Here is a 20,906-nt window from a genome sequence, read left to right on the forward strand (position 1 = left end):
GGTTATTTGTGGAACTCTATATATTGTTATAATTTCAACATCATGCTGATGTTACCTTTCATGCCACAAAGCACTAATTCGTATTTATGCAGTTCAGACCTCTGGTTTTCAAACTGTAGAAAATTTAATGATTTTTGATTCAGATTTTAGTGCTGTGCCAGCCAAAGGAGAAAAGATGACATACATTTTCAGCTTTTTTGTTATACTTTCAAGTTTTATGTTGACAAGTGTCTATTTCAAGTCAATTTATTCATCCTATTAATCTTTCCTCTCATAGACAAACACCTCATATTAGTTTGTCAATAGTAGGCACTACGGCGCCATCCCCATCAAAACTGCAGGGGGAAAAAAAGCATAGATAGAAAGTAAACATACATTTTCAAATAAAAAGTATTTGTCACATTTGTTCTCCCATAAAATGTCTGACCTTTGATTTTTCAGTTCTCTGCTCCCATGGCCAATCAGTGCTTTTTGTGTCATTTTTTAGCCAATAAGATTAATTCATTATACGTGCCAATCAACGTCAAACCCTGGCAGCTCACATGTGCCATTGAGGATGCCATTTAAACACATTATTGGTAACAGAAGAGTCCGTCAACAATGACAAGAAACGAGAGATTGCTGTAGGGGGAGAAGATTTGGTCATTTATTTACAAAAAATATATATATCACAAAACTTTTGCTGGAGAAAAAAAAAGCAGATAAAGGTATTTTGATCCATCCGACCAAACTTAAAAATCCACCAGTGGCCAAGTCACTGTGGAAGGATTTATTTTCAAGTGGAGCTTATTGTTGTGTTAAAATCCCCGGCTCCTAGAGCATCCTCCAAAACGTTCTAACACCAGCCACCATCACACTAAAACTTAAAGCTTTTAAAAAATTTTATAGACAATTTTACTTGTTTTTAATTTATTAATTTTCAATATTGCTTAATATTGCATTATTAATTTCTATGTTTTTTTTTTTCTATGAACTGTATTTTTTTATTTCACACTCGGATCTTTTTGAAGTTAGAGCATATTTGTCCTCAACTCACTGCTCCTCACCAGACCTGTTATATCGTTGAATTGCACAGCATCTCGTCTAAAAGAATCAGCCATCCTCTTAAACCACAGCTCTAGCTCCAAGCTGCATTATCTTTGTACGGTTGTATGATTAGCCTGTTGTAAAGTTTTCTTAAGTTTCAGTCTGCTTAAAGACCACTAGAGCACAGAGTTGGCTTTTTAAAGAATTTCCTAATGTGTTAAAAAAATTCTTCAAGTAGTTGGACGTTTGTATATTAATGCTTTTACTTTGAAGTGATCATTTTATTTTGAAGGCGTTTTTTAAAAAAAAAACATGTTCTGCTTCCAGTTTTTACGTTCACCAACTTGATGCAGCAGTCACTGAGATGTAACTTGAGATCATAGTGTTGTGAAATGAATATCTAAATGAAACCTGCCACTCCTGGATATTATTTAGTTGTTTGTATGTATCTACAGCCTCTCATACAGTCCGGTTTTACTGGCTAGCTTGGTTGTCATTTAACAGCATTTAAGCTAACTAAGTTGTGTGTATGTAGCTGTTAGCTTGGCTGTTAGCCAGATTATTCCCAGTTTACATGCTACATTGCTTACATTAAGACATCATTTATGAATATCTAGTGATCTGGGCTGTAGTATATATTTCTTCATTTACTGGAAGGTGTTTCTAATTTTCCACAATAGATGATGGCAAATCAGTTTTTTATTTTGTTTATTTCTAGATTTTTGCTTTGCTATCTTGGGCCTTTTATAATTAATTTTGGCTTTTGGCACTACATTGTTTTAGTATGAAGGGATTGCTGTATAGGGGTTCAAGTGACATTTGGAGTTCCACCAGAATATGTTGTATGTCTTATTTTCAATTTATATATTACATTTACATGTTTCGTTTCACTGCTTTGTTGATGATATCCAAAGTATTCATTTATTCATACATAAAACATACATAAAACAATTAATAGTGCATTTCATCGTCTTTGCCGTGTTTTAGATGGATTTTCTTGCTTTCCCCATAGCCGCCTTAAGCTTTTTTTTTCTACAATAGGCTACAATAGTTTTGTTGTAATTTTTGACATATACTTTAAGTTCAATAAGCACATAAGTCCAACCAAGTTTTTTAGGTTGCCATTTTTTTCTAACGTCTATTGTTTTTTAAAAGACCCAACTCTACTCTCTTTAGTAATGTTTCATTATTCTGATTAGTTTATTTTCACTGTTGAGAATTTTGTATCGTTTTTGCTGCTCAGTCCTACGATGCAACTTTATTTTGAAGAGCTATACAAATTAAAAGAGACAATGACATTGTCCCTGAAGACACAAAAGTGTTAGTCGTTGTCACATCCATGTAACAGATCAGAATCAAAGCTTTTGCTAAATGTTTTAGATATATAACGCAGAGTCGCAAGGCAATGTGTGCAAACCTAAAGTAAAATAAATGATCATTTATTGAAGCATTTTTGGTTTGTTGCAGTCTCTTTTGTTGCATTGACTTCAAAGCCTTTGTGAATTTAAACAAACATCTGCTTTTGCTCCTAAAAGTGCCTGCCTCACCTGTGACTGCACTTTGGTCCTTTATTCGGCCAATAACAACCTCCCCACAAACCACATATGTCATTGTCAGAATGCAGCTATATTAAATGCCATGTGGATTCATGCTCTGAATGTTTCCATAAAATAGCAATCCATCTAAAACTTGCTCTTTCAGCCTGGATCACGGGCAGTGGTGGACAAAACAACCGCTGATTGCGTTCCACATAAAACGGACATAAATTCCTTTGACAGTAAAAACATTACAGTGCCTTGAACTTTTTCACAACTTGATGCCTTACATCTATAAACTGTATGTTTTTCATTGGGATTTTATGTGGTAGATGAACACAAAATAGTGCACAGTTATGTAGTGAAAGGGAAATGACTCGTTCTTTATATAAAATATGTGTGACGTGCATTGTTTTTAACTTTGATTAAAAAAATCACCCAGTCAGTAAATAGAGTCTCCCTTTGTTTAATTTACTCTTAACTGTGGATCTCTGCAGCTCCTCCATTATTGCTATGGGCCCACTGACTGCTTCTCAAATGATTGCTCTCCTTGTATGGAATGTCAGTTTAAGTGGTTAGTCATGTCTCAGTATCGGGCCATTATCATACTCTTCTTACATTTGGATGATGGGTTGAACATGGGGTCTGTGAGATGGTCAAAGCTTGGAGTATTGTTTTGTAACCTAATTCTTGTTTAAACCTCTTGAGAACCTTGTCCACAACCAGTAGTGTTTATTCACTACTTAACAGAGGTGGGACCAAGTCACTCTTTTGCAAGTCCCAAGTAAGTCTCAAGTCTTTATCCTCAAATCCCGAGTCAAGTCTCAAGTAGGGCTAGACCAGGGGTGTCCAACTCCAGTCCTCGAGAGCCGGTGTCCTGCAACCTTTAGATGTGTCCTTGGTCTGACAAGCCTGAGTCAAATAATCAGTTAATTAGCAGGACTCTGAAGAACCTGACTGCATACTGAGGAGCTAATTGTGCTATTTGATTCCGGTGTGTGGGGCCAGGGAAACCTCTAAAAGTTTCAGGACACCGTCTCTAGAGGACTGGAGTTGGACACCCCTGGGCTAGACGATAATTCAATAACGATCAATCAAATATATTGAATGATAGACGTATATCGATGATAGAAAAAAAGGTCAATAAAAGGTTCAATAGAAAAAGTTTTTCTTCCTTTTGCATTCTAGCCTATCATGTAGGTTAATATTACAGTCATTACATCCTTCCAACCAATCACAACGCAGACCCAGGAACCAAGCCCCGCCCCTTCAAAGAGTCCAGAAAGCATAAGTTATTTTTTTCTTTATTAAAAACTTATGATTTTAGTAAAAAGTTGGTTGAATAAAGGGTTGAATTTGAATTCAGTGTTTGTGTGTTCTGCATCTGAAAATAGGTCACTAAGCAACAGCATAAAAAGGCCAGAGCTGCACTTAATATATATGTTTTGAATATATGTTTTTGTTGATAATTATCGATATCGATCAATATAATTTCTATTTTATCAATATGCTTTTTTTCTATATCCTTCCAGCCCTAGTCTCAAGTACGGACAGCCAAGTCCGAGTTAGGTCTCAAGTCAAAACAGTTATTTTTCAAGTTAAGTCTCAAGTCTTGAACTTCTAATTTTAAGTCGTTTCAGATCTTCAACAATGTTGAAATACATGTTAAATGTAAATAATAGAGCATGTGTTATTAAATCAGTATTTGTCTCAAAACGTAATGATACCAGTACAACTGACCTTACAAAACAACAAAATTAAACTTTGCTTCAAGAATAGTCCTCCTTTAAACTATCTTTGCCAGAATATTCAGTAAAAATGCAACACCAGATCTTCATATTCAGACCCAAATGAAATTACTCTTGGGAGCATTTTTGTCCTTTAAAAAAAAATCTGTTTAATTTGATTGGCTGTGCTGCTGCTCACCCACACATACATAAAGAGTGGGGAAAGAGAGAGACTGTCTGCATTTATTGTTACTGATTGAGTGTAATTAAGTAATGATGCACGCTTTTTAATTGATAGCTGTGTTAAACTTTAGATTTTGCATAAAATATCAAGTTTTTTTCAAGCAAACAGGTTCAAGTCCAATTCAAGTCTCGAGTCATTGGTGTTAAAGTCAAGTCCCAAGTCTCTGAACACTTTTTCAAGTCAAGTCTAAAGTCATAAAATCAGTGACTCGAGCCTGACTCGACATGTGTCATGTGACTTAGTCATACAACCAATAAATCTCCGTTATTAAAAGTAACCAGAATAAAGCTATTCTTGAAGGAAGGACCATAATAAGCTTAAAACGTGTATCACAAATTTTGCGAAAGACACAGCAAACAAATGGAAGAAGGTGCTTTTGTCGTATTAGACTAAACTGGCCGATAATAAAATCAAACTTTTTGTGCAGTGATATAAGAGATCCAAATGGGAAGGAAAATAAACACAGCACAACACCTAAACACATCGTTCCAATTGTGACACATGGTGTTGGTACTGTTCATGCTGTGAGGATAACTTTCACAAGCGAAATGGAAGATGATCAGAGGTTATGTCAAGATGAATGGACTTAATAATGGACAGAAGAAAACCTGTCAGAGGCTGTAAAGACTTGAGACTGGGCCATAGATTTGCGTTCCTGCAGGACAGAAATGTAAACATACCGCTGGCGCAACAAGAGAAAGATTTAGATCAAAGCACATTAATGTGTGGTCCTGGCTTAAACTGCGGTTAGACTTTATACGGAATTTGTTTACAGATACTCTGAATAAGATACCAGTCTGAATAAGCTTTAGCTATTTTATAAAGAAGAATGTGCAAAAAGAAAATTGCCTGAATGTACAGAGCTGGTAGAGACAAGAAATAACTGCAACAACAGTAGTTTTACAAAGTTTTAACTCAGGGGAAATTAATACAGATGTATGCCACACCTTTCCAATTCCTACAAAATGCTGAAAAGAGTTTTATTTTTCATTCCATTTCACAAATTCTTTTTGTTGGTCTAACACATAAAATCAGACTGTAGCTTGCTGTTGTACAGAGACAGAATGTGTTCCGGGGTTTGAATACTTTTGCAAGACTCTCTGAACAAACAGCATGACACTGATACATATTAAAAAGGCATTACGATGGATGAGGTCATAAGGGTACAGATGGGTGCCCTGGTTACATTATACATGGTTGTAGGGATATCATGCAGAAATGTTCGAGCAGAAATAGAACATGAAAAGGATCGGGTCAATAAGTCCATATCAGCTAACACACTGTAAAGTCATGGTTGAGCGCCATACACCAAATATTGCCCCTCCCTCTCACCCCCCCGGTTTATAACAGGAATATTGTCCTGTTTTTTTTTCTTTCTTTTCGCCATGCATTCTGCATAGAAGAAAAAAAAAGTTTGCTCTGTCTCATTAGTTTTCAGAATTGCATCTATATGAATGACTGCACACAGCTTTTTGAAATCAAGGAGCCACAGAAAAGCCATCACGCACTCAACTCATCATTTCAAAGTTATTCAAAAGCCCCACACACACACTGTCGCCGCGTTAAAAGTAATTTACCGTGATTAGCCAATCAGTGCCGATTAGAATCGGCTTATGGAGTGAGATGCGAGGTGACTCTCAGAGTGATCTTTGATGGAGGAGATCAGAAGGTTATTCCTCAGTCCAATTCAAAGTGAATGTGCGATGAGGGGTGTTAAATATTTAGGAACAAACCCCCACCCCTCCCTCTCTGTTAGATCTCTAGCTGCAGCTTCAATGTTATGTAACAAGTGTTTTCATGCTTTTGGGGTGCGTGAAAGCGTGCAGCGTCTGACAGCCATAGAGTGGAAGCTGACTGTTGTTTTGCAGCCTTTCATCCTAGCAGTTCACCATTCTTACCTGTAGAACGGCGGTAGAATTCATAGTGCCTCAGTAGGGCATAAAATAATAGATTACTGCAGTTGTATGACATTTTACATAGGTGGAGATGAATTCCTGTCATGATTCACAAGCTCGCATACTCGATTAAAGAACAGGATTCCTTATTTCTGGAGTCAGATGGTGTCTCTCATTCTCGAACATTCATCCTTGTACTTGTGAAAACAAGGAATCCTGCTCCTAAATTGGAATCATCAAGGGGTAAAAAAACTATTCATTGTTTAGAAATGATCAAATTCAGCAAATTATTGAAAGGTTTCTGCTTTGCAATGTTTTGTTATCATGGCCTCAAAAAACTAAAACCTTCAACTTCCTCACTACCTCCAACAGTAATATTCACTGTTCTGTGGATAAGAATTGGGGCCCTTTCGATACTGGACTGACACCACAACATCAGAAAATATATTAGCATGCTGAGGGTCTCTGCAGAAACTTAGGAGGAAACAGAAACTCTGGAGTTCACGAACAATGTAGATTGCTTCATAGGAACCTGAAAGTTCACCATTATTTTTGAGCATTTTAACAGCTTCTGTGGTGAAAACCTTGGGATTTATTGTAGCGGGAGCAACATATCTGGATCCTAAGGTCAAGAAGGTCGCAGTGGCAGCTTATCTACATGCTTGCTTACTCTTAATTTGACTTAGTGTAACAAATAGGATTTGGATTGAAATGTATTCAATTGAAATTGAACCTTTCTATTTGAGCTTGGTTAGATTACATATATATCTGAATCTAAAATTGATCTGTTTGTCCAAAGTCATTGCAATGTATCCCATCTAGCAGCTGAAACCAACAGTCCACCGACATCACCCCACAGATCAATCAGGCCCCTGGCATATAAAGTACTAACTATAGTCTCCATTTTGAAGCACCGACACCTCCAAATTGTGCATGGATTGGCCGCTGAAAAAAAGGAAGTTGTAGGTTTTTGCCTCTGCATTTCAAATTACAAATGTGTTTGTGACGCCGTGAGACAGACGCCACGGTATTGTATTCAGTGGCGAGGAGGGTAGAGGATGAAGAGGAAGTGGTGCGCCGCTTTGTGTACTGAAGAAATCCTTTTCATCTTCATCCTCTTTCTAAGTCGATGAAATTCTTCATTGTGTGGCTGCCTCCACGGAGAGACCGAAACAGATGGCGTACTGTATATACTATATTAATAATTCAGCTAATTGTTTGGAAATATTGCAGTCCAGAAGAGATACTCGTGGCGGCAGCATTAGGAAAGCAGTGGAGAAAACCAGTTTGATTACTAAGATTAATCAGTAACACAATGGCTGCTGTCATTATAACAGGGTTTTTCAGATCTACCAGGATTTAGTGTGGTTTAAATTATTACAAAAGTCCTGGAAACCATAGGGCAGCTGCAATCAGGTGTGAGGGGGGCTTAAGTGGAACACTTGTTTCTGCTGTTAAATTGAATGCACCCTAACCCTTTAAAGTCCCTCATTTCATTTTTTATTTTGCCTGCAATGTTTCTGTGAATGCTCCTTATCTGCTCTCTCTTGGAAAATACATTTTATTCTAATTTATATTGATTTGGTGACTAAAAGCTACCTTTTTAAAAGTTATACTGCAAAATATGTGCAACGATTTTACAAATCGCTGAGCAGTAACGTTTTATTTTTGACAGTTTCAGTGTAAAAAGTAGCTGCATGCCAATGCAATATGGAGCACAAAGGTCACACCTAGAACCAGAGGTGTGTTGAGACTTGGAGAGTTATGCTGCAGAGATTTAATTCTGGAAATGACAACAAGTTTCTACCTCAGACTAATCGGTGTTTGTTGGCAGGTAATTAACAGTTAAGTGCAAATGTTACAAATGAAGTGGAGTTGATCATTCTTCTAATTAATCTAGCTGAATGCAGCACAATGGTAGAGATAACCTTTGAACTGAGCAGAGGAGGGGAAAACCAATTAAAATCACTCAGAAACAAGTGGAAGTATTACTTGAAATTATAGCAGCCACATTTTATTTATTTTGTACAATGTATAAACAACGAGTGGGTGTAGGAAGATGATTTTTAGCCTAATTGAGCTACAGTACCTCACATTATGGTACGATAACATTGTGTACCATATTGCAGTTTAAACTAGGCAAACTTAAAGTTTTATTGAGTATAATTTTTTTAATTGCTATAGTGCTTTACTCAAATCCTGATAAATCTATGGTGTCAGTTTAATAATTGTTTAATGGGTTGTTTTCTGTCCATTTTGTAGTCTTCACCATACAGTACTTGTTGCTTTATACAGGGCACTTGATAATTGTTAGTATGTACATGCTTTTTGTTCAAGTAACGAATGCGGTATGCTTTTATGTAACTATGAGTATACTTATCTATTGGCAAAAAAATTGTGGTTACAAGTATTGAAGAAAATAGCCTGGTCCTCCTGACAGATAACACACTTCTCTGATATTAGACATAAAATATGATTTGGTCAGAATAGCCTCCTTACTCCCAGCGGTGCACATTTATCCACTGAGGAGGACATTTGAAAACCTGAATATCTCCCACCCACTGCATATTACTGAATTAACTCCTTTTGCTATCTTCAGGGGACATTTAGGGCTTTTAAATGATACCAAATGTGAAGGGGCGGGGCTTTGTACATTTCTCTTCCTCCTCTAGGAAAATGGCATCCGTCAGTGCAAGCACATTTCATGGGAAAAGGAATAGCAACTGCACAGTACTTTTTTGTGTGCAAATCCTTACTCGAAATGTTGTTTGCACAGTCTCTTAACAACATGTTAAAACATCTTTTGAATTATTTGACCTGTCTTATAGCCTAAAAGTATGCTTATGAGACCAGGATTGTTAAACCCCTGACAGCATTTATGTTATGTGATTATGTGGTTAAGTTTGGTATGACACCTAGCTGTCTGGTCAAGCGGCAGTGACAATACTATCCTAAAGATTTAGTTCTGTTCAAGTTTATAGATTCCAAAACTACAGTAACACTGTTATCTCGTTATAGACTGAGTGGTTCTGTAGGTAAACTGCTTATTTTGTGCCTCCAAATGTAAAGATATGACACACCTTTTATCCTGCTGTGTCGCTGATGCCTATGTGTCACTTATCATGTGACCCTACAGTATATTGAGTATATTACATGTGTAATTGAACATAGGGTCTAAAATTAACAGCGAGCAAACACATCAGACCACAGCAGGTTGGTTCTGTTGTAATGTCCCTGTCTATTGTTTTATTTGTTTATACCTGGTGATTGCCTTGCCATTTTGGGCTGAATGTTCAACACTCTATACACTTTCTATATATAAGCTTCCCCAAGTGGTCAAATGATTATTGGCTGAATTAATCAGTTAAACAACCTCAAGCATCCATCATGCCGAGGTGAGTGAAACCTCATCATAGAAGACAGGATCTGCATGGTGTAGAATGACAACTAATATTAGAATTGGGCCATGCTTCATATGTGTTTGTTTCTCATACGTTTCTGAGTTGCTACATTCATGCCACAGAGTTCTTTTCAACATGGTCAAAACACCAGCATCAGCCTGGTTCGGTTGAGGATCTGTCACGGGTGTGTTTGCGCTTGAGTGGGGTTTTTGAGCTGTCCGCCCTCCAATGCCATCTGCTAACCACAAAGCGGACCACAGCCTGCCAAACAAGCTTTACCCCTGGATTCAGTTCACTCTCCTCTGCTCATCCATCTACAAGTTAGATCCATTCCTCACACGGTATATCAACATCCTCTCCCTCCGGCTAACTCCAGATCTCATCCACGGTGAGCCGTAGCCGAACCCCTAATTGAGAACCATCCATCATCTCTCAAGTTTTTTTAATAAACTCTTTATAACCTCTTCTGGCTCTTGAGTGTCCTCTTCTATGTGGCTAAAAAACACTCCCAGCAGCCATGACAGGATCAAATTGTGACAGTATCTTATGCTTAGAAAGGCAACAAGAGAAGTGTTAATTACATCATGGTTTGTATCGTGGTTGGTTGAAGCACAGTGTGGATGCAAAAAACATCCAGTGGAGGTTTAATGCCAAGAAATGTTGCTTCAGTGGTCAAATTCCATTTTAACACATGTTTGCTCACGGTTTAAATACATTGGGAATTTGTGTTGTATAAATTCCGAATGAAGAAAAATGAATACAAATCAACGGCAAGTAGAACAGCATTATCGGCTTATTTCTCTCTCAACAGAGATGAATTAAATAAATCCTGATGAGAATCTGCTGTCAACAAAAACGTGTTGACCTACTTTTTCTGAGGTACAGTGAATGCAGCATGATTGGATGGAGGCAAAAGTCCAAAGTTCTGTTTCGGGGAAAGAAGTGTATATATAGCGGTATATAGCAGACCAAAGTTGTGTTACTATTAATTCGTCAGCGGGGAAGCAGCCTTATTGTATTGATGTAGCTGCTGAAGTGATGACTTTATGTGATTTCATATTCTGAGAACTTTTTTGCCAAGTAAAGAAAACAAAAAATCTGTTTTAAAATTGTCTGCATAGCTATATATTTTGATTCATGTATTCTTTCTCTTAGGCCGAACACTTACTCTGAATTGACTCAGCATCATTCTGCTCTGGAGAGTTTACTGTCCTTAAAAAATTTAATTTCATTGGCTCCTCCATAGTCTCATATTCATTTCTTGATTGAAAACAAAAATACTTGTAGCTACTGATATTGTTTGTTTGCTTTAGTACAGATCAGCTATTTCTTTGAAACCATAGATCAACTCTTTCTAGATGATACATTCTAGCGAGACCTGAGCTAAAAGGTGGTTTCTTGTAACTTTGCTGAAAATCAGAATTTTTTGTAGCAATCAGTTGTCATTGTCATTTCAGTTTTCATCTACATATAAAGGGAGAAACTGCAGCAAAGTGCCTTGGCAAAGCAAAGACATGGAGATGACAACTTCACAATTCAGCCCAAAGGATAGCCCACACCTTAGTCACCTGTCCTCTCTGTAGTGTTTTGCTGCATTTCTGTCTCTCTGTCAAAAAGCAGAAAGAAAAAATAAACTGGGAAGGTTTTGCATCCTGGTCAAGTCTTAAAAAAATATGTTCCTGCATTAAATGGGCATTTTAAACAGTTTGTATGTGAACAGTTGCAACTGATTCTCCAGTGACCAGATGTTCAGTGTACATTCTCCTGGCTTGGCCTAAACGTGCTTGATCTTAAGAGACAGGTTGACCCGGAGCAGAATAGACAGACACTGTTGTAAATGAGCATTACAGTGAGTGTGTCTGTGTGGCCGGCAGCTGGTTCCACGCTCCCAGTGTCCGCCTAGATTGTAGCGACCCTTGTTTTTGCTAAAAGACCTATTGCAGTTTGCGGCTGCCAGAATAGACTGCGGCAACATAATGATTTTGTCCCGCATCAGGGTGATTTGACATGCTCTGCTTGACTGTCTGTAGCTAGCAGGCACCCCTCCTCAAATCTGGCACTCTGCTTCTGCCTTATTACTGTCAAGCACATCAGGAAATGCTCTGTCTATGTGCCGCACATTAATGAGAGTGTGTACACAAGTAAGCCACTACAGCTACAAAACTCTTCTTGAGATGTATGTGTATTATTGGCTGTTTTAGTGCCGTCCTTATTGGGAATTCACAATTTGTTCTCATCTCGATGGCTTCCACTTCCTATCCATTATTCATGTCCTTTCCTTGTTACGTACTTTTACTCACTTTCATGCTTTTTCTCTTGTTAAGTTACTGTCCCCCCCCTCCCCCAATTTACCCTTTTGTGTTCGCTGCGAGCTATGCTTTGATGTGGCTTAACTAGCCAGGCCCAGATGTTTGCTGCAGTTTTCTTATCAGTTTTATAGACTTTAAATTCAGTTTAAATTAAATCTCTTCTTAAACAAACCCTCTGTGTAGTTCAAGCTATAAAAAAATAAAAATAAAAGCAATGCCGGCAAACGGTAGAACCTCTGTTTATGTGTGTAGTGAAAATCTAACTTTAGCTTATTGTAACAAGTTTGTGAATCAAAACAATCATTAAAGGTATCTACATTGAAATCCAAAATCTTTCTTAAATTTAGTGGGACAGACAAAAGAGAATGATGTATCATTTTCCAAATCTGTGTGTTGGATTTTTATTGCCTTTAAATTTCAGCTTCAAACATCTCAATATTTTTTTTGCTCATTCCTCATTTTAAGGTAGACCTACCTTAAATAGACACCATGGAGAGTCTCTGCGGATATCAATTTCCCACGTTTAGCCACAGACTCTTGATATATTTAGAACAGGACTTTGAATTGATCTCTTTAACACACACAAGATGCTTAGATGTACTCATTCGTGTGTAGTTTTGGTTTGTTAAATTAAATTCTGAAAGAAGCTTCTCTTTTTTACTTTGTATGACCTGACAAACATATTCACTCCCCTGTTGCAGCTGCAGAGTTTTGTTTTTTTATGATTCTGGGACCTGCAGAGTGTTTCAGAAGTTTCCTCGGAGGTGTCTGATCCAGATAAGCACAGCGCTCCCTCCTAGATTGAAGCTTTAGTGTTTAGTTTTGGAATTAACATTCTTTTCCTAAGGGATACAGCGGTGCTCATTATAGCCAACCTGAAGTTTCCTAGTTTCTCATGGGAAGAAGATCTTCCCATGAGAAACTGTGGTGTGACTTCTCACATACGTAGATAACACTAGTATAGAAGGGAGGGACTTGTTATGTCTAGAATGGAGCATGATAGACCAGACCAGAACTTCTCTGGGACATGCTGCTCTACTTTTTATAAGAAGATAATGAATTATGAATTTGATAAAATTGCTAATCTCTGTTTTGGTATTAAGGGAAGCAATGAAAGAGTCCCCCCCCCCCCCCCCCCTCAAAGTTACAGGTTTTACATTTAGGATTATTGTCCTGTTGCAAGATGAACCTCCAAACCAGTTCTGAAACCTTTTCATCCTAGCAGCATCCAACCTTCCCTAATTGGACTAAATTCTCCGTCCCTTCTGAAGAAAAGTATCCCCACTGCGTGATGCTGCCACTCCCACCACTGTTAGTAGTGGGGAAGGTTTGCTCACGGTGATGATCAGTATTAGGTCTGATTGTAGGCTATAAATTTCTGTTTTTGGTTTCAACTGACTCGAGCACATATTTTCACACGAGGGCCTGAATACAAATGCATATCCCATTTTTTCAGATCTGTCATGATTTGGGTTTTTATTATTTGCTTATGTTGTGTTTGGTCTTTATGGTGATTTTGGTTCTGGATTAGTTTAAGTTCTGTTTTGGTTTTGTGATTCTTTTATGTAATCGATTCTGTCTTACGTTTAGGTTCTGTGCTAGTTTTGGTTAATGGAATAGTTTGGGTTTTAATGTGGTTTGATTTTGTACTTTTCTTCTGGCCTGCTTTGATCACTTCTGTCACCAGCCTTTATTCAGTTCACCTGCCAGCATTCTTTTGTCCAGCATTCCCTTTTGGTTTGTCCTGTCGACTTTACCCAATTGCCTCCAGCATTTCTGAGCCAGCCTGAACCCTGTACCTGTTTTTTCCTGCCCTGTTCTGACTGCTTACTCGTTTTACTGACCTGATTCTTCCCTTGGATTATCTGAGCTTGCCTTATCCCTGTTGTATTCCTGCCTGTTTTGGACTGCCTATCGTGTACCGAAATTTTGACTGTAATTCTGACCACTGAGTTTTGCCTGCCCCTGTATTGTTTAAGATCGCCTCCATTAAAACCTGGTTATTCCACATACCTCACTTGTTGTTGGCTGAATACTGGGTCCTCCTGTCTTCGATTCGTGACAAGATCTTAATATTTTGAAAAAATTAAAATAAAAAAGGTGAAAACCATGTTTTCAAAAACCATATGCTTTTCAATTCAGCAATACTTTGAGATTATCAATTACATGCTATTTCTTTAAAACTAACGAAGGTTTTAGGTTTTAATGTTACTACTTATGAAAAGGTTTGAAGTACATATGAACACTTTGCAAGGAAAAGTCTTACTCTCTTACAAAAATTCAATGATTTCAACTGGATACTGAGTAGTGTGAGTAATCATTTACTTCTCTCAAATGCTTCTAACACAGATTCCAATCATTAGATAGCTTTGTAATCGCTAGTGTATTGTAGCTGCTTGTTTATTGAGATGTAGGAGTGAACCTAAAAAGTTTTCACCTCTACCTGAACCTGTATCGTATTTTCATACTCTTCTAAACATGAGGTGATAAAAAATGAGCGATAAGAAGGGGGTGACAAAAAGAGGGAAGGGATTAAATCCTTCCAGGTAGTAGTGGCAGTCGGATAGGGGAAGGTATGTATTCCTGCAACAAAAAAAAAAAAAAACTCCTCTTATCCCCCTTCTTTATATATTTCATCCTGACACCCCCTTCTCCCCCCGCGGCATCTTGTCGTGGCTTACTTTCATCTCCAATGCACTATAAACAGACCTTCTTACCATTTCAAAGCTCATGGCATCGATGTCTTCTCTCCGTTACCATCTATATGCACCGCACTCCACGTGCCACAGTTGAACCAGACCTTGGAGCACAGGTGGTGCATTGCAGCCTGAGGTAAAGAGTATCAGAGCAATGAAGTCCCACAGTGAATACCATCGTGGTTTGTACTCTACAGAGTACCTTCAGGCTTCATGCCTCTTCTGATGTGGGACATATAGGCAGTTGCCCAGGGCAGCATTATAAACGATGGTGTACAAGCATAAATATAACCAGTGAAATTAGCGGCTCTATTTAATAAGTGGATGCCCTCTTCTTGCTGCCTTGAACAGGGAGACAAGATTACGGGACTTCACTGCATTTTATCCTGCACCAAAATCTCTAATTAATTGGCAGAAACCACAAACCTGAGTGTATTTCATTCCAAACGTATGTGATAGACCAACAGAAAGTAGCACTTAAGTTTAAAATGAAAGAAAGATGGCATCAAGCCTGCGTTTGGAGAAAGGGGCGATTCCAAGAGGGACTCATCTGCCATGCACTCGGTAAGTGCTGTTCCTTGTGTTGAGGAGGAATAAGAAAGACGACAAAAGCTAGGTTTGATCACCTCGTTTAAGTGACTCCAACTCACTTGAGTAACGGTACACATTGTCATAATAAACACCAACAAAACACACATTTTTGAATCAAAAACATCCCATCATCTGGGTGTGGAGCCTCCTAGTGGTCCATTAATACCGTGGAGGGAGGTCTTCCTAGGTGAGGTGTCTGCGCCGCTACCACCGGATCATCCACCAGGACATGAGCGGGTTTTAGTCTTTCAATACAGACAGTCTCTTAACGCCCCCCCCCCCCCCCCCCGCCCCCCCCTTCCAATCTCCAAAAGAAAACATTTATGACCTGATTCAAGAACTCTGAAATGGCCAATATGCAAAGGCCTGAGTGGTATTCTGTGTGTATCGTGTCGAACGAAAACAAATTTAGAGGTCTCTAAGCCCATTGGGAGAAATCACCTCATTTACTTGACTCCAACTCTTTTGAGTAACGGTACACATTGTCATAATAAACACCAACAAATCACAATTTTTTTTTATCAAAACGTCCCATCATCTTTGTGAGTGGAGCCCTCTAGTGGTCCGCCATAGAGTGACTTTCTATTGGGGTTCTCTCTACTCTGTTTGCTTTGCTGTGACTGCAAGCGCAGTTTTTATTATGGCCGGCTGAAGTGTCTCTGTGTATGTGTGAGAGAGAGGCACAGACACTCATGGCAGCACAGACACTGGCAAACGATGGTAAACAAACCGCGACACGTGAACTTGCGCACACGCAAGTCACATTCTCGCGTGAACCCTCGCAACAAATAAAAATGGGCATGAATAAGGGTCAGAATGAGCTCTATTTAAAATGTTTTTCTCCTAAAATGACGAAACGTGAATCTAAAGACATTTTCAGAAGGACAGTATATGTAAAATACCAGGTTATAACTTTGAAAAAGTCTGACATGCATATACAGCCTCCTTTACAATTGCATCCCATAACAAAATCCTGTGCCAACATCTGGCTGGAGTTAACTCTTGTATTATTTAATCTCAGCATGAATACAGCTGTTCTTTGAAGGCCTTAGCGGCTCATTGGAGAACGTTAATAAATAAACTGCACCCTGAAGAATAAGAAGCACACCAGACTAGTCACAGATAATGAGGTTATGGAGAAGTTTAAAGCAGAGTGAGGTGATGTACCAGATAATGTAGGCAATTTTACTAATACAATGATAATAAACTAAACTGGCAAGTCTGGAAATGAGAACAGCAAAGTGGGCCATGGCAACTCTGGAAGAGTCGCTGAGAGCCACAGTTCAACTATTTGCTATGCCCTCAAAGTAGCAAGAAGAAAGGCATCGTTGAAATAAAGCCATGAGAAGTTCTGTTTATTGTGTTTGGCACAATCCTTGTACAGAGAAAGACAAACCAGAAAAAAAGGAAAAGGAAATGAGAGCTCCGGTCGAAATAGAAGAATATGGAACCACCTTGCATTAACCTACATACCAAACACAATGTGAAGCAGACACTAACACTGCTCATAACCTAACATACCGTCTCTACTGTGGCACGGGTACGGCGAAGTCATGCTTTTCTTCTGCATGTACAAGGAATCTGGTTTTATGGGGAGACGAAGGAAGCAAAATACCTTCTAATATGTCGCAAAAGATTTGAGACTGGGTTCAGGTTCACCTCAAGAATTTTTGTTTACAGATGTTATGCATCCAATTTGACTGAGCTTGAGTGATTTTGCAAAGAAAGATGTAAGAGGCTGGTGATGACACAATAACCCAAATCAGCTTGCAGCCGTTACCACATAAAAAGGTGGTTCTACAAAGTATTGAGTCAGTGCCGCTAAATACAAAGACAACGCAATTTCCTGATATTGTCATATTCATACATTGTACTTATTTTTGTGATAAAACCACTGTACAATTATGCAGTCTCTTGTGTTTATCTATCACATAAAATCTTGATAAAATATGGTAGATTTTCCGGCTGTAACATTGGGAAAAAATGCAAGAGACTGAAAGAGGTATGAATACTGTTGCAAGGCACTGTAAAAGGGACAAACGCAAATTCTGTAACGTGACTGTTTGGCTTGCCAACAGTCGGCTAAGTGAGAATTTCAGTAAAATACACATGGGACTGGTTGCAAATATGTGTGATTGTGCATCTGCATCTGAACTTATTAGACAGCCGTCTGGCATTTGGGCTTTGAGACAGAGCGCCTGAGACAAAATTAGACTTAGATCAGCAGGTTGTGTCTCTGGCGCAATCCGCTCCATTAAAATAATTTGAATATTGATTTTTGTATCCGATCGTTGCCGAGTAAAAGAAGCAACATTTATTAATACAGTTCAATACATAGCTCTTTTATGCGCATGGATCCTTGTTCGGCGGGCTGTAAACTTGACGGTTTCCCAAACTTTAATCCTCATTCATATTTATGAGCTGTTACAGTGGTTTTTTTTCTATTTATTTTCTATATGCATGTTGCAGAAAGATACACATTTATAGCCCTGTGTTAAAGCAGCAAATATAATTGAATTTCAGGGATGAATTGGATGGCTATGTGGGATTAGAGGGAAAAACGTTGGCTATGATGGCGTGAGATTAGAACAAGCGAATGCAGGAGGAATGAAAGTTGGATAGGCAGAGAAGAGACTGAAACAGAAAGAACATTTCTCTCTCAGGTGAGCCTTATGTCTTGTGACACATTCGCCAGAATCATGGGGACATGTCATAGAAAGCTGGAGTCTTTTCACCTCCCACAACTTGATCACCATGGTGATGCATTGTTCATTTGTGCCTCATTACCAGCTCTTAGGTCTGCATGCTCTGCAGCATCTTGCTGTGAAGAAGGGGGCAGCACCTTACTGACAGGGTGGTGATGGATGTTGATGGAGGGGGCAAGGAGCAAGATCGGGTGGTCTGATTAGGAGAAAGGTACATTAAAGAAAAAGAGCTCAGTTTGATTCTTTGTAGCCGTGCTACAAGATTTTATGGGCACAGCATAGCTAACATGTGGAGCAGCAAGACATTTTCAAGTTAGATCATATCTTCTACAAAATCAAGTTGTATGTTTTCAAATACATTTTCAAATAAATTTAAGCTCAACTTTAATTCGGAAAACATTTAAAAGTTTTCATAAAAAAACAGAATTGAAGGAGGAAAGCAGATCAGCTCATCACTCACCTCCTTCACACTTTCTTGGCCTTTAAATCTTTAATAATGGCCTCTAGGCATGTTTTCAGACACCTGATGCTTACATTCAATTCATGTGGCCAAACAGCCAACTTCTACACATGAATCCTATTTCCACTGCACTGATATTTAAGGTTGATAAACCGAAATATTCTCCCTTCCAGCATTTTCTCTCTGCACACATATTCTAAGAAGGTTGTCCTAATTTTTCAAAAGTTTCATAGTCAGAGATTTAAAACGGATTTCATATTCTCACCAGTGATTTTTTTTTTTACAGATTTTAATCAAAATCTGTCACTAAAACATTCTGACATGCAATGCTTTGAACAAAAAGTATCTGTCTCCTTGCAGATTTGCCACTGTTTGTGAGTTTAAACTGTGCATGTTTTCTCTGTATGCCAATTATGGTTCTTTTGAAAGCCCTCAGTGTGGCTTTGTGACACTTTCCAGACTGATAAATATCAATTACTTCTCAACTGTACTTCAATTTCTTTAGAATGGGGCATGATGCAGAGCTTTTTGAGATCTGCCTACCTCATGTCTTCATCAAGGTTATATATTTAAGTACTTTATTAATTTTATATGTCAGGCAGTAATCCAATCAGAAAGTACTAAATGGAACTGAACCAGAAAATGTGGTTAATCATAGTTTATTTATGATTTAACTCAGAAGCTAATAGCACTTTCACAAAAGCACCAGGTTGGTTTGCATAGATTTGCCCCTTAATAAATAACACCATTATTCAAAAACTGCAGTTTTTTATTTACTCAGCGTAACCTAATCTAAAAGTATAATTAGTTGAATCATCTGAAATATTTCAGTGTAAAAAATGCAAAAAAACAAATCTGTGAGGGGGCATACATCTTCTCAGTACGGCATGTATTTTCCTGTAGGATTCTTTTAGTACCGCATGTATCAGCATTATTTTTTAAGTTTCAACAAGTCAAATATAAGGTGAATAAAAAACAATTTTATAAGCCCTTCTTTGTTTCCAGTAGGTCTCAGTAAAATGTTTTCTTTGTGACTGGCTGTCGCATTAAGTTGGGATTGATTTACCTGCAGTGTTTGATTAGTTTCAAAATCAGAGCTCATGGGAAATGATCTGGTACACAAAAAAAGGATCAGACTTAAAAAAATCAAAAACACAGAGAAACAGTTACAGCTACATGACAACAATCTTCTAGAGGGAAGATGCACAAGGTGCACAGAGCTGTGTTTTTACAAACAGGGTAAAATAATCACAAATGGATTTTTCTCTAACTCAGACGCTTCCCGGACATCTTGACTTTGCAGATCCTAAAGGCACAGATTGTATCATGATTTCATTTTTGAGGGAAAAAACAAACACAAAATAATGTTTTTCTTACCGGCAAAGTTAGAAACTACCAAGAGAGCTGCGCTAACTATACAGGCGGTTCAGAAATTGACAGCTCAGATCGAAGAATCAGCTATTATCCGTGTGTTCCACACATTTTTCTAAGTATTGCAAACCCCATCAGCAAGCAATGTAAGAGGGACACACTTAACATGTGGAAGAAGAAGCTCTGCTCAGATGAGAAGTTTTAAATTTTCTGGCCTACATGCATAATCCAATGAATGGTGGAAAACAAACTGCACATCAGCCTGAACACATGGTACGTACTTGTATGACTTGGACTTGTTTGGGTTAGAAAGATGTGTTGTTTAGTTCGTTTACACCAAATCACTCCTAAGAGGGCGAACAAACATTCCTTTTTGCCATTTGGCCAATTGACTGGTTTAAGTTGCATCTGGTACAAAAAGCTGCTTCCATGTCACACGTTAGCGACGGCATCATGCTGTGGAGATGCTTTTCTTCAGTAGAGACAAGGAAGGTGGTTGAAGTTGACTGTGGATTAGCTAGATGGAGCTAATTACAGGGCAATCCAGGACGAAAGCCTGTGAGACAAATCGAAAGACGTTTGAGGTTTAGGTGAAGGTTCCCCTTCTAGTAACATAAAGCCAGAGCTTATGGGATGATTTAGATGAAATCATATTATGGTTTTAGATTGTCCTAGTCTAAGTACAGACCTAAATATATTTAAAAAATGTGAACTACTGCATTCTGTACTAACAGCAGCATGGCTCGCAATGTATGTCGACCAAAAGACCAATTAAAGAGGAAAAAGAAAGAAGGCAAATGATGGAGATCATGCTTATTCATGCTTGCTACTAGCACAAAGTCTAATGCAACCACGCACTCCTACAGCTTTCCCTCTTTCTAAAACAGTTACTGACAGCTCCTGCTGTAGCTTCGGATTCCTCTCCTGCCACTGCTGCAGACACCAG

The sequence above is a fragment of the Fundulus heteroclitus genome, chromosome 15, assembly GCF_011125445.2.
Source record: "Fundulus heteroclitus isolate FHET01 chromosome 15, MU-UCD_Fhet_4.1, whole genome shotgun sequence".
NCBI classification, from domain to species: domain Eukaryota; kingdom Metazoa; phylum Chordata; class Actinopteri; order Cyprinodontiformes; family Fundulidae; genus Fundulus; species Fundulus heteroclitus.